At 40.4% G+C, this 12,534-nt stretch overlaps 2 non-coding genes across 2 annotated transcripts; both read left to right on the top strand.

Annotated features, from left to right (window-relative positions):
• The first annotated feature begins 161 nt into the window (after positions 1-161).
• On the top strand, positions 162-325 carry LOC146686964 (U1 spliceosomal RNA). The gene has a single exon (XR_014916603.1). It is a non-coding gene; the product is annotated as a U1 spliceosomal RNA (small nuclear RNA).
• An 853-nt stretch (positions 326-1,178) lies between these two features.
• On the top strand, positions 1,179-1,343 carry LOC146686963 (U1 spliceosomal RNA). Its single transcript, XR_014916608.1, has one exon. It is a non-coding gene; the product is annotated as a U1 spliceosomal RNA (small nuclear RNA).
• The last annotated feature ends 11,191 nt before the right edge of the window (positions 1,344-12,534 follow it).

Below are 12,534 nucleotides of genomic sequence, written 5' to 3'. Positions count from 1 at the left end.
GGCTGCGTACTTTAAGGCTGCAGACCCTGAATTGGGATACAGCCGATGTGTCTGCTCTTCTCTCGGTGTGCCCTTTAAACTGGCACAAAATGTGTGTTAGGCACCATCAGCCAGAGTGCTGGATGTGGAAAGGGGACCCCTGTCTCCCACGCTGGCAACTCATACTTACCTGGCAGGGGAGATACCATGATCACGAAGGTGGTTCACCCAGGGCGAGGCTCAACCATTGCACTGCGGTTGTGCTGACCCCTGTGAATTCCCCAAATGCGGGAATCTCAACTGCATAATTTGTGGTAGTGGGGGACTGCGTTCGCGCTCTTCCCCTCACTCTTGTGTTCAAAAGCAAAGATCCACGGCTGTATCCCAATTCAGGGTCTGCAGCCTTAAAGGCCGCATTTTAAGGCCGATTACTTCACCGTGAGGCGACAAAGGCTGTCCCAATTCGAAGGCTGCTCGAAATGCGGCCCTCAAATGCGTCCTTCATTTCCCTGAATTTTAAGGACGTGGCGGTGTAGACTTCGCGGCCCAACATATCCCAGAATGCATAGCGCCGCAGTGGGTGTGGATAATTTTGCCGAAAAAAAACGGCGGACGAGGGGCAGCCGAAGAGTAAACTTTAAGTAAGTACTGAATATTATGTCACTTATTTATGTGCAAATGTTTAATAACGAAGAACATGAAAACATTACTGTTGGCCACATGTCGGCAAAGTTATGTGACATTAGTGACGTTTGTACTAACTTGGTTTTAAAGCCTTTACTTTAAAAAAAAATACGCCGTTCAATAGCTGACCCTAATCTTACAGAGAATGATCAAAGCTCATGAAACCAAACAAACAAACAAAAGATTTTCTCCTTCAATTCCTTCAAACAATGCTGTATGTAGCGTTTCCAGCTGTTAGTATCATGGTTGCTAGGCAACCTGGGCATCGCAACGGAGGCTAGACCGTCACATTTCACAAGCCTCGCACTTCCGGCCTTAGCGGTCTTTAAGTACGCGGCCCTTGAGGATCGTTGAGGCTGCGTACTTTAAGGCTGCAGACCCTGAATTGGGATACAGCCGATATGTCTGCTCTTCTCTCGGTGTGCCCTTTAAACTGGCACAAAATGTGTGTTAGGCACCATCAGCCAGAGTGCTGGATGTGGAAAGGGGACCCCTGTCTCCCACGCTGGCAACTCATACTTACCTGGCAGGGGAGATTACCATGATCACGAAGGTGGTTCACCCAGGGCGAGGCTCAACCATTGCACTGCGGTTGTGCTGACCCCTGTGAATTCCCCAAATGCGGGAATCTCAACTGCATAATTTGTGTTAGTGGGGGACTGCGTTCGCGCTCTCCCCTCACTCTTGTGTTCCAAAGCAAAGATCCATGATACTTACCTGGCAGGGGAGATACCATGATCACCAAGGTGGAGAACATCAAAATGACACCGTTATCCGGTAGAGAGACCAAAGCTGTGACAGTGATTATGCACTCTGAATACGTGAGAATGGAAGACATTAAGACCTGGTTGTCTTTCAAATGTATGGTGAAGAGAGGTTTGGAGTTAAAAGATGAAGACGGAATTACAACTGGAGCATATCGTTTCTACGTCCACCTGCAGAGAGATGAGACCTCGGGTGATTTGATCCACCTGCCCCCAATTATCCAATTGGTAGCAATCAGAGGATATGTTTTCTACCCGGGGCAACCGAAGACATGCCGCAAATGTGGCGGTAATGACCATTTACCTGCAGAGTGTGAGAATGTAGTCTGCAAAAACTGTAAAAGTGAAGAGCACACTACAATTGAATGTCCTGTTCCGCGGAAATGTAACCTTTGTGGGGGTGATGGACATACTTTTAGGGCATGCCCCCAATCCTACGCAAATAAAGTGAAAAAACCTCATTAACAACTAATTGAGGAGATGCCAGTCTTAATTGGAGGAAGTCTGCCAGCTGTTGAAGAGGTAATTAACAATCAAGTCAACGAGTTCCAGCAAGAAGAAGTTGAGGACCAAACGACCTTCAGCTGGGGTGGGGAACAAGTTGAAGTGCCCCCCCCCCTCCTCCCAAGTGATCACCAGTGAGGATGTAGTGACGGAGGAGAAGAAAGTATCTCAAATAGATACGGAGCCTAAGACACAGGACGAGGTCCAGGAGGAGATGACCGTGCCTTCGGGTACTCATACCACTTCACAGCCATCGACATCCCAAGAGTGCAGAGACATGCTTGACTACATGTTTTCTGAGATTTCAACGTTACAATCAAACAAAACTATCACTTTGGAAGAAGAAGGTTTTTCATTACCACCTTGTGACATTGAAGATAACATAACTATTTTTTCTGAATTGCTACCACAAGTAAATGTCAGTGTAGCACCGACATCACAAAAACGACAGATAAACACTTCAACAGAATCGTCTACAGGGATTTTGGAATCAGAAAGTGGGGACCAAATAGACTCCTCGTCAATACCCGTACTGGAAGAAGACTGATATCTACTCAGGGAGTTGTTCGTGAAAGTCAACAGGAAGGTAATGACGTGAGCGCCCCCTTTACGGCATGGCTCCCACGGAAAAAGAAAAAGAAGAAGGTAAAAACATAGTAAGAGACTTTATTAATAAAGCCAGAGAGTAAAAGATTCCCCCTATTTAGTACAAACATAAACTCCTTCTATGTATCGACAATCAACACAAGGGGGTTGAACGATGCAGTGAAGTGTCAATCCGTCTTTAACGTGTTACACGAAACAGGTGGGGACATTTGTCTTCTACAAGAATGTGCCCTTCCCTTTATGGACAATTATACAAAGTTCACAAATCGATGGACATATGGCCAATCTCTTTGGTCAGGGGATAATCAAAATCGGATGTCTGGTATAGGTATTTTGATCAACAATAAAACAGTTAAGATAGAAAAAGTGGAGGTTGTGGTGGACGGAAGAGCTTTATGTATGGATGTAGAAATAAACAGGAGTAAAATCAGGATTATTAACGTCTACGGACACACAGATTCGAGAGAACGGGCAGCATTATTTCAACTGTTACAACCATTTCTTTGTAATAGAAGACAGGTAATATTGGGTGGGGATTTTAACTGTACACCGGAAATAAGTGGAATCCAGGGTGCGGCCCCAACAGTGAAGAAAGATTCAAGTACTTGTGCTTTAGACAACCTAATTAAAGACGGTAAATTAAAAGACGTGTTCAGAGTTCTTAACCCGTCAGACCCTGGATACACCTGGTCTAATAATAAGTCCTCTTCACGGATTGACTTTCTGTTTGCCAGTGAAAGCTTAATACCCCTATCATGTAAAGTGGAACCAGTACCTTTTTCTGATCACCATAAGGTAATGTGTGGATTCAGGATTCAATCTTCCTTTCAGTCGGCCCCAGGGCCATGGAAACTAAACCTGAATCTTTTGAAAGACGGTAAAGTGACGGGAAGGTATAAATTTAAATTACAGCAATGGGTCTCCCTACAACCACTATATGAATCTGTAGAGGAATGGTGGGAGAGTATAAAGATTAGGACCCAAGTATTTTTTAGTCTTGAAGGGAAAAGGCAGGCAAAGAGGAGGCGACAATGGTTATTGAGAAAGCAAGCAAAATTACAAAGGTTCTATAACCTTCTGAATTTGGGCTTTGATGTTAGCGAAGAGATTACGAATCTGAAAAAAATGATGGTTTTTTAAAATGAGAAAAGCAAGGGAGTATTAATACGGAGTAGAGTAAAACATGTGGAAGAAAATGAAAAATGCACGAGATACTTCTTTAAAAAATTGTATAAAGCTAAGCCTGCAATTGACACCCTTATAAATGAAGAAGGGAAAGAAGTGAAAAGCACTCAAGAAATTTTAAAGGTAGTACATTCCTTTTACACCAATTTGTACAAAGAACAAAGTGTTGATGAGGAGACTGTAGAATCCTTTATCTCTAAGTTAACACAAAAATTAGACCCAGAAGATAGTATAATTTTAGACGAAAATATAACAGTAGAGGAAATCACAAGAGCCATGGAAAGTATGCAAGATAATAAGTCACCAGGTATGGATGGCTTACCTAAGGAATACTACCAGGCCTTTTGGGAACAACTTAGCCCCTCGTTGTGTAAGGTTTATAAAGAAGCGTGGGATAAAGGCGTATGGCCAACGCCCATGAATACTGGAGTGATTTCCCTACTATGGAAAAAGGGTACCAAAAAAAATTTGAGAAACTGGAGACCACTGACATTGTTAGGGGTAGATATTAAGATTTTATCTAAAGCCCTTTTTTTCCGTCTACAAACAGTAGTATCTAAGTTAGTTGGAACGGAACAAACATGTGGGATACAAGGTCGTAAAATGACAGATAGTCTAGCGATTATAAGGGACAGTTACCTCTATAGTTTAGAGTGGAACATCCCCCTTTGTATGTTAGGTCTGGATCTAGAAAAGGCCTTTGACAACGTCAGTCACGCCTTTCTGATGAAAGTTCTTGATAGTTTAGGATTTGGGGAAGGGTTTAGGAGATGGACCCAGGTGTTATATACTGGATGTAGTAGTGTTGTCGTTGTGAATGGGGTACAGACCGCTACGGTCCCAGTGAAATCTGGAGTAAGACAGGGATGTCCCTTGTCCCCTATTTTGTTTATATTGGTGATGGAGCCACTGGCATGCGCACTAAGAGCTAATGATCTAATTAAGGGGCTGATCCCACCGGGTAGCGGAGGGTTGGAAATAAAATTCTCCATGTATATGGACGATATAACTCTGCTGCTTACAGACAATAAGTCGATTGAAGTAAGTTTGGCAGTTTGTGAAGCTTTTACAAAAGCCTCAGGGATGAAAATTAATAAAGAGAAGAGTGAGGTGATTTACTTTAAGTGGTGGGAGATTAAAGAAAATGGGGATTGCAAGAAAAAACCAGAAACGTTGAAAATTTTAGGGGTGGAAATAGGAGAAAATATGAGAATTAAGTGTAGCCGAGTGGTAAATTAATAATAATATTTTCCATTTCAGTTAACCAAATATCCATTTAAGGTTCAAAAAGGGGTCTTAAAATGTTGTTTCTTTGTTTCCATGTATGGTAAGACAAGAATGTTATTGGGTAATTTAATGTTATTGCTGGTGCTATTTCTTTGGTTATCTGCATGTTGTGTGCACTTGAAGCTGTTAATTTTATAGGTTTGTGTAGTTGCATATTGTGGTCACTGGGGGGGGGGGCAGTGCTTAAGGGTTAACTGCAGTTTTCCAAAAAAAAACTTAACAAGAAATGCATCTTGGGACTTCCTGTTTACTTTTCTTTTTGTTGTGGATGTGGAACGGGAATGTTGTGAAGGAGTTAAATTGTTGGTAAGGAATTGTTAAATATGCACATAACTCATTGAAACATATTGTTATAATTGTAGTGCAGTGGCAAAACGTCAGTATTTTAACAAGATGATGTATTTCTTAAATGTATGATGCAAAGGACCTGTATGTGCAGCGTGGAGCGGCCATTTTCTCCATGAAAGGGATAAGCTGCGAGATCATCTGTGTGCTCCAGTATTGCAAGTGAGCTGAGATTTCTGTGGAATGTAAGTGTTTATAAACATGTATGTAACCCTTCCACATTTTTTTAAAGGAGCCTTGTGTGATTTAGTTCTTTGTATTTTGTTCTGCACAGACAGAGGCCACTGCCGTATTTTTGTATTTTGTATTTCATTTCATTTCTTTTATTCCTCGTATTGTAGTGGCGCATCTTTGTTTAATAGGTCATTCTGTTACGTTGCCACGTTACCTCTCGTGCTGTAGGTGTTCAGTACAAGTCCATATGGCCGCTGTTTGACAAAAGTAAAGGTCAAAGGACATTTTTTTTTGTTTATCCAGTCGTCATTGACAATAAAACTGCACATTAAGAACCCCAGTAATTGTGTCCTGCGTGGCTAACCATTTCCCAGGCTACATAAGAATTGGAATTCAAAATTACAAAAAATACAAGGGAAACTGTTGAACTGGAAAGATAGGGAACTCTCCTTTATAGGTAAGGTTCTGGTAATAAAAGCTGGAGTAATAGCTTCTATAGCCTTTTTGGCAACGACGTTGCCAATCCCTTATGAAATATTAACTTCATTGAGGAAGGCGATGTTTCATTTCTTTTGGGGAGGTCAACATGAGAGAGCAAAGAGGGAAGTTATGTACAAACCAGTAGGGAAAGGGGGGAGAGCAGTACCAGAATTAGAGTCCAAGTGCAATGCGATGTTTATCACCCCAATTCTTAAGGCATGTTTTAGTGATCCTAAAGATAAACTTTGGCCATACTTTACTAGGTTTTGGGTGGGTCGGAAAGTTTTGCAGGCGTGGGGTGTGCGCCCCCCCCTTAACGTGCCCTTTTCTGAACAATATCCTGTAATCTACAAGGTAGTGTTTAGTTTGCTGAAACGTCTTCCGACTAGGATAACCCTTCAGGAGATAACGCGCGCAACTATAGAGGAGACATTGTTTCCAACAGGTAGCATGTCACCGATAGGAAAATTGCGTGAAACCCACACTAAAATGGCTTGGGGTAACATAAATAACAAATGCCTGCTAAATCCTCATAAAGACTTAGCGTGGCAAGCTGTTCAAGAATGTTTGCCGACAAGAGCCTTTTTGAAAAAAAGGGAGTGCACGAGGAGTGCACAATGCCCAAGAAAGAGGTGTGGGGGTGACGAAACGATTAAACATATATTTTGGGAATGTTTCTTAGCACAAAAAGTGTGGGGCCTATTAAAACAGTGGTTGAATGAGTTAAGTAAAGAAGAGTTGACATATGAACTTATAATGTATGGGTTTTTTGAAAAAACTTGGGAGAAAAGGGAAACGTGTTGGTGGATAATGGTGAATTGTGTTAAAGATGCTCTGTGGAGAGCGAGAAACATTTGTGTATTTAAAAAATATGAAATATCTGAAAGAGTTGTAATCAATAGTATGAGTTGTTTGTTAAAGGATTACATTATGAGAATCTCAGTTGGGGATAGCGAAGAAGACAAAAGAAAGATGTGGAAAGTACCAAGGAAGTATTTGAATATTTGTATGTAGGAAAATGTGAGAGTATTAGTTGTTGTTTACTTGACTTTTTTTGTGGGGGTTTTTTCCCTTTGTGGGTTTCCCCATTTTGGGTTTTTGATTTCAGAGTCTTGGTTGCTTATTTGTTTTAATTCTTTATGAATGAACTGATGTAATTTTGATTTTGAACAATAAAACTCTTTGAAAATTGAAATTGGTTCATTCAATGGAGATGGTTCGCCCCCATGATGATGACAACATCTGATGCTACTGTTAGCATGGCAGGTTCCAGGCGGAACGCTGTACGTTTTGAGCTACAAGAGGTTTGTGAAATGGATCGATTGCAGTTTAGGACTGTTATTCAGAAGGAACTGGGTTTTTCACCTAACCAGTTGGATTACATTTTTGGCTTGCCTGGAAGAAGAATTTATGAAGTGATTTTTACCACGACAACTTTGTATGAGTCTTGTATTAACATCTTCAATAGAAAGAGACAATCCAGCCCCTAGCTGGCTCATATCGAGATGACTCCACTATCAGGCAGAGAGCCTAAAGCAGTGACTAAAGCAGTATGCATTCAGAGTATGTGAGAGTCGAAGATATTAAAACATGGCTGTCCTTTAAATGTTCGGTGTTAAGAGGATTGGATTTAAAAGACGAAGATGGGATTCGAACTGGAGCATATCGCTTCTATGTACATCTGAAAAGAGATGAGAACTCTGGAGAACTGATGCAATTAGAGGATATGTGTGTGGTTCTAATGACCATCTGGCCATGGAGTGTGTCAACGTGGTTTGTAGGAACTGTAAAAGTGGTGAACATATTATAAAAGATTGCCCTTACCCAAAAAATTGTAATTTATGTGGGAAAGAAGATCATACCTTTAGGTCATGCCCACAGTCTTATGCAAATTGGTTGAGAATGCCCCAGGTTCAGCAAGCAGAAGAAACTCCAGTGGTAACAGGGAATTCTGCACCAACGAATGCGGATAGAGGTTACAATCAAAGTAATGAACCTCAGCTGGAAGCCGTTGGGAACCAAACGGGGGGCTGACCAGGACGGTGAAACAGCTGGGAGCTCATCTTGTCAAGCAGGAAATGTTAGAGAGTCCAATAGAATTGAAACTATTCAGGAAGAGATGGAAGTTTTTCTAAGAACCCCAGACCTCGCGCTTCCTTCAACATCGAAAGAGTGTAGAGATTTGTTGGACTATATGGACCCTCCTATGGAGGGAAACAAAACATGCTGTAAAGCTTGACGAAGATTTTCTTCCTCTACCTGTGCATGCAAGCAAAGACAAGCCCCCCCCTTCCCCCAGAACTTCTAATACAACCTGGGTCTAATGATGTGTCAAGTTCACTCAAACGACAAATAAATACGTCAACGGAATCTTCAACCGGAGAGGTGGATTTGGATGGTACGAGTCACCCCACCCCCTCACCAGTACCCCAGTTTGAGGAGCAAGTTTCGAAAGTCACCCAGGAAACTACCCAGATAACCAAAGTGAGGGATAAAGTAGGGAAAGTAACATCAGCGGTTTGGTTAGTATCCAAAAAGAAGAAGAAGAAAAAGGCAAAGGTCCAGCAGAATTAACATTTCTCCTTTAGGGGTCAATGAACACACTTCAAGTAACTACTATAAATACGAGAGGGCTGAATGACGTTGTGAAATGTCAGTCAGTCTTTAACTTGTTACATGAAGCTGGTAGTGACATTTTTTTACTTCAGGAGAGTGCAATATCCTACATGGACAACTATGCAAAGTTTGAGAAACGATGGGTATACGGGCAATCTGTTTGGTCAGGGGATAACCAAAACCGTTTTTCTGGAGTGGGGGTGTTATTTAATAATAGAACCTTTAATATAGAAAATGTGGAGACTGTGGTGGATGGGAGAGTGTTACTTGTTGATGTGGAAAGATGTGGGGTCAAATTTAGGATTATCAATGTTTATGGATATACTGACAAAAAAGAACGAACTGCACTTTTTCAAACTTTGCAACCCTTTCTTTGTAGTAGAAGAAATATAGTAATGAGGGGGTTAATTGTACCTTCGAAAAAAGAGCTAGACGGAGTGAGAACCCTGTGGATAGAGGGGATGGGAGCTCCTGTGTGTTAGAAAATTTAATTATTGATGGTAATTTGAATGATGTTTATAAGTCACTTAATTTAAAAGACCCAGGATATACTTGGTCCAATGGGAAATCCTTTTCCCGAATTGATTTTTTTGTTCGTATCAAAAGCTCTGAATCCTATTTCTTGTGAGGTGGAGCTAGTGCCTTTTTGAGATCATTATAGGTTAAAAGGTACTTTTGAAGTGCAGTCCTTTTTTAACCCGGTTTCGGGACCATGGAAGTTAAATATAAATTTATTAAAAAATAAAAAAGTGGTTGGGAAATATAAAATTAAGTTACAACAATGGTTTTCTCTCCAACCTTTATATGAGTCTGTGGGTGAGTGGTGGGAGAGCATTAAAGCTAGGCCTTTTTTTGTTTGCAGGGGAAGAATTTGGCAAAAGGGAGGAAGCAATGGGAAAGAAGAAAACAGGCTCGTTTGCAAAGATATTATAACCTTCTTGTTTTGGGTTTTGATGTGGGTGAGGAGATCACGAAATTAAAAAAAGAGATGATGGTGTGTCTGAATGAGAAAAGCAAAGGGGTATTAATAAGGAGTAGAGTAAAGCATTTTGAAGAAAACGAAAAATGTACAAGGTATTTCTTTAAGAAATTGCATAAATCCAGACTAATTATTGATTGTTTGAGGGATGATGAAGGGAAGGAAGTGGAAAGCACAAGAAATTCTTGAACTGACTCATTCCTTTTACAACAATTTATATAAAGAACAAGGTATTGATGAAGAAATAGCAACATTCTTTCTTTCAAAGTTATCATAAACATTAGATTCGGCTGATAGTATTTTGTTAGAAGAAGATGTAACTATAGAGGAAATTACAAGAGCAATGCTAAGTATGCAAAATAATAAGGCACCAGGACTGGATGGTTTGCCTAAAGAGTACTATTTTACCTTTTGGGAACAGCTTAGCTCCTCTTTGCTTTTAGTTTACAAAGAATCTTGGGACAAAAAGGTATTACCGTTGTCTATGAATGAAGAGATGATTTCGCTGTTGTGGAAGAAGGGCTCAAAAAAAGATTTAAGAAATTGGAGACCCCTAACACTGTTAGGTGTGGACATAAAAATTTTAACAAAAGCCTTATTTTTCCGGTTGCAGGCGGTTGTACCTAAACTTATTGGTGTAGAACAAACATGTGGGATATTGGGACGGAAGATGACAGACAGTTTGGCTATTATAAGAGATAGTTATTTTTATAGCCAGGAGCAGAATATTCCCCTTTGCGTTTTAGGAATTGATCTAGAAAAAGCTTTTGATAATGTTAATCACATGTTTTTGATGAAGGTTCTTGAAATTTTGGGTTTTGGGGAAGGTTTCAGGAGATGGATTCATGTGTTATATAGTAGCTGTAGTAGTGTGGTTGTTGTTAATGGAATGTTTACTGATCCAGTTGCGATCAAGTCGGGGGTACGTCAGGGATGTCCGTTGTCCCCTATTCTGTTTATATTGGTAATGGAGTCACTTGCATGTGCTTTAAGACTGGATAATTCAATTACAGGGTTAATCCCCCTAGGTAGTGGGGGGAAGAAAATAAAATTCACTATGTACGTGGACGATACAACTTTGGTACTCACAGATAATATGTCGATAGACAGAAGTCTGTTGGTTTGTGAAACCTTTGTGGCAGCTTCTGGAATGAAAATTAATAAAAGTAAGAGCAAAGTTATTTATTTTAACTGGCGTGAGACTAAAGAAAATTGGGGATTGACCGAAAAATTTGAAACAATAAAAATTTTAGGGGTGGAAATTGGAATGGATATGCAATTTAAGAATTGGAATATGAAACTACCCAAAATACAGGGGAAGCTGTTGGGATGGAAAGACAGAGAGCTTTCCTTTGTAGGCAAAGTTCTGGTGTTGAAAGCCGAAGTAATCGTGTCTTTAGCTTGTTTAGCAACTATATTGCCAATTCCTTATACAATGTTGGCCTCCCTGCGGAAGGCCATGTTTCGCTTCCTTTGGGGAAGCCAACATGAAAGATTGAAGAGAGACATTATGTATAGACCAATAAAAATGGGGGGAAGAGCTGTTCCAGAGATTGCATCTAAACTTAATGCAATGTTTATTACTCCAGTCCTTAAGGCTTGTTTTAGTGACTTTAATGATTTGATCTGGCCATATTTTACAAGATTTTGGATTGGACAGAGAGTTTTGAAGGCACGGGGCAGGAGATGCCCCCTTAGTACCCCCCTTTCTGAACAATATTCTGTTGTCTACGACATAGTGATAAAATCATTAAAGTGTTTTTCATCTCAAATCATGCCCCAGGCTATAACCAGGACTAATATAGAAGAACTATTATTCCCAACAGATAGAATGACTCCAGTAGGGAAACTTCCAGAAAACCTCTGTAAAATGGCATGGCTTAACGTTAATAATAAGCTTTTGTTAAATCTTCATAAAGACTTAGCTTGGCAGGCAGTTTTGGAATGCTTACCTACAAGAGCCTTTTTGAAAGCAAGAGTGTGCACGAAGAGTGCACAGTGCCCAAGGTTGAGATGTGGAAATGACGAGACGGTTAAGCATTTGTTTTGGGAATGTCCTTTTGCTAAGAAGGCATGGTGTTTATTACGACACCGGTTGAAAGAGTTATATAAAGGAGACCTAACATATGAATGTATAATGTATGGGATTTTGAAAGGTAAGGGGGGGGGGGGGGAGATCGTTGGTGGATAATTGTGAATTGTGTTAAAGATGCATTATGGAGAGCGAGAAATATTTGCCTTTTTAAAAAATATGAAATTCCTGCACGAGTTGTGGTAAATGGTGCCTTTAATTTGTTGAATGATTATTTTCTAAGAGAAAATATCCCTTTGAAGAAGGGAGTATAAAAATACATGGTTGTTTAGTTGAAAAAATTAGAATATGGGACCCCTTATGGAAATCTTTAATTTTTTTTTTTAAGGTTTAATTTTATTTTTTCTTTTATTCTTCATTGGAGAGTTTGTGGGTTGTTTTTTTTGGGGGGGGGGGGGGGGGGTTAGTCTTGTTTCTGTTCAAAGTTAAGAATTTGTAGTGGTTTTTGTGTTATGAACAATAAAAAATTTTGAAAATTGAAAAAAAATTGATTGGTTCACCCAGACCCACCATGGCGACAACGACTGCTAACATGACAGGTTCCAGGAGGATTGCTGTGCGTTTTGAGATTGCGAAATGGACCGACAACAGTTCAGCAGGATTGTTATCCAGAAAGAGTTGGGATTCTCGCCGACGCAGATCGACTATATCTTTGGCTTGCCGGGAAAGAAAAGTTACGAGGTGATTTTTGCCACCAGTACCTTCTACGAATCATGTCTGGATAAGTTTAATAGACTCAGGCAAACTAGGCCTCAGCTGGAGAACATCAAAATGACACCGTTATCGGGTAGAGAGCCCAAAGCTGTGACAGTCATTATGCACTCTGAATATGTGAGAGT

Source organism: Copadichromis virginalis, linkage group LG18 (genome assembly GCF_057382275.1).
Source record: "Copadichromis virginalis isolate Kocher_CV1m ecotype Utaka linkage group LG18, C_Virginalis_male_GT1.1, whole genome shotgun sequence".
In the NCBI taxonomy this organism is placed as follows: Eukaryota; Metazoa; Chordata; class Actinopteri; order Cichliformes; family Cichlidae; genus Copadichromis; species Copadichromis virginalis.
The sequence above is the reverse complement of the archived record's forward strand: the minus strand, read 5'-3'. Positions and strand labels throughout refer to the sequence as shown.